At 63.9% G+C, this 2,500-nt stretch overlaps 1 pseudogene; it reads left to right on the plus strand.

Moving 5' to 3' along the window:
- The window catches only part of LOC124731646, a 7,553-nt pseudogene that overhangs the window by 1,931 nt on the left and 3,122 nt on the right, over positions 1–2,500 (plus strand).

Below are 2,500 nucleotides of genomic sequence, written 5' to 3' on the forward strand. Positions count from 1 at the left end.
GGGCCGTCATAGCATGATGCGCTTTGTGCTGGCCCCCGTTGGGCGAAAGGGAATCCGGTTCCTATTCCGGAACCCGGCAGCGGAACCGATACAAGTCGGGCCCCTCTTTTAGAGATGCTCGTCGGGGTAACCCAAAAGGACCCGGAGACGCCGTCGGGAGATCGGGGAAGAGTTTTCTTTTCTGCATGAGCGTTCGAGTTCCCTGGAATCCTCTAGCAGGGAGATAGGGTTTGGAACGCGAAGAGCACCGCAGTTGCGGCGGTGTCCCGATCTTCCCCTCGGACCTTGAAAATCCGGGAGAGGGCCACGTGGAGGTGTCGCGCCGGTTCGTACCCATATCCGCAGCAGGTCTCCAAGGTGAAGAGCCTCTAGTCGATAGAATAATGTAGGTAAGGGAAGTCGGCAAATTGGATCCGTAACTTCGGGATAAGGATTGGCTCTGAGGATCGGGGCGTGTCGGGCTTGGTCGGGAAGTGGGTCAGCGCTAACGTGCCGGGCCTGGGCGAGGTGAGTGCCGTAGGGGTGCCGGTAAGTGCGGGCGTTTAGCGCGGGCGTGGTCTGCTCTCGCCGTTGGTCGGCCTCGTGCTGGCCGGCGGTGCAGGATGCGCGCGCCTGCGCGGCGTTCGCGCCCCGGTGCTTCAACCTGCGTGCAGGATCCGAGCTCGGTCCCGTGCCTTGGCCTCCCACGGATCTTCCTTGCTGCGAGGCCGCGTCCGCCTTAGCGTGCTCCTCCGGGGGCGCGCGGGTGCGCGGATTCTCTTCGGCCGCCATTCAACGATCAACTCAGAACTGGCACGGACTGGGGGAATCCGACTGTCTAATTAAAACAAAGCATTGCGATGGCCCTAGCGGGTGTTGACGCAATGTGATTTCTGCCCAGTGCTCTGAATGTCAACGTGAAGAAATTCAAGCAAGCGCGGGTAAACGGCGGGAGTAACTATGACTCTCTTCCACCGCAGCTTTACAACCAAGAACGGTCTCGGGGTCCATCGCCGCCGCCAACATCTTGCGGCCGCCAACGCGGAGATCGTCACGGAGAGGCATCGCGCGAGGTGGACGGAGGAAGAAGTCCTATCGCTCGCCAAGGCGGAGGCCGAACTGTTCCTTGAGAGGGACGCCCGGTTCTTCTTCGTCAATCAAGAACTCATCAGGATGTTCCCCGACCGAACGCTCGAGGCAATCAAGTGCCGACGGCGGCAAGCTGCCCACAAGCAGCTTGTCCGCCAATTCATGGAGGCGCTTGAGATCGGTCGGGGGGAAGAGCCGGCGTCCCGCCGGGGAGCAGCGAGCCCGCTGCCTGACGCGGGCGAGGCCGCTGCGCCGCCCGTCGACGCAGCCGAGGACTTCGCGGCCGACACCACCGGGCCGCCGCCGGAGGGGCCGACTGACGCCGCCATCTGGGAGCATCTGGCGGGGCTACCCGCTTCCGCCCAGCGTTTCTCTGCCCTGGATCGTGTCATAGGTCTGGGGCGGGGCACGCCGCCCGATGTCATCCTGGGCATGCTCCCGGATGCCCTTGCGTCGGTCGGGTCCAGAGGGGAGAGATCGATCACCAGGACACAGCGGCCGCGCCAACCACCGAAGCGGCCGCCTGCCGCGCCGCCGACGCAGAAGCGCAAGCGGCGCCGCTGGGAGTACGCGAGAACGCAGGATGCCTTCCGACGGTCGCGTGCACGTTGCGTGCGCGGCCTCTTGGATGGCACCCTGCTCCAGCCGCCACCTGCCATCCCTGGTCTGCTGGACTTCTGGGCGGACCTCTTCACCAAGAAGCCCATCTCCACCGCGGGCTTCATTCGTGACCGCCTCCTCCCGCACTCAGAGCCTGTCGCTCTCGAGTGCATATGGGGGCCGGTCACACATGAGGAGGTCGCCGCCGCGTTGCCGCCCAGGGGATCAGCAGCCGGGCCGGACGGCCTTACCCCAGCGGAGTTGCGGCGCCTGCCGCACGAAGTCCTGGTGAAAGTGATGAATCTCTTCCTTCTGGCCCGCGCCCTTCCGGAACGCCTGCTTCGCGCGCGGACGTCCCTTCTCCCGAAAACGGCTGCACCAACATCCCCCGCTGACTTTCGCCCCATTACGGTCTGCTCGGTGTTGGCGCGGACCTTTCACAAGGTTCTCGCGTCACGCCTGATGCGCGCATGTGCTGTGGACGAACGTCAGCGGGCATTCATCCCTCGGGATGGGATGTTGGAAAATACCTTCATCTTGGACACTGCTCTCACCGACGCAGTTCGCTCCTGCCGCTCTGTCTTTGTGGCATCGATCGACGTATCTAAGGCATTCGATTCGGTAGATCATGCCGCCCTTCGCCCCGTGCTGAAGGCGCATGGCCTGCCGGATTGCTTTGTCGAGTATGTCGAGCGGTGCTACGAGGGCAGCACGACAGTGATAGCGGACGGCGCCGGCGTGGGCGTGTCTGTGCAGCCAGCACGGGGCGTTCGCCAGGGCGATCCCCTCTCCCCCCTCCTGTTCAACTTTGCGGTGGACTACGTTTTAGGCC

Source organism: Schistocerca piceifrons, unplaced genomic scaffold (genome assembly GCF_021461385.2).
Source record: "Schistocerca piceifrons isolate TAMUIC-IGC-003096 unplaced genomic scaffold, iqSchPice1.1 HiC_scaffold_1297, whole genome shotgun sequence".
NCBI lineage: Eukaryota > Metazoa > Arthropoda > Insecta > Orthoptera > Acrididae > Schistocerca > Schistocerca piceifrons.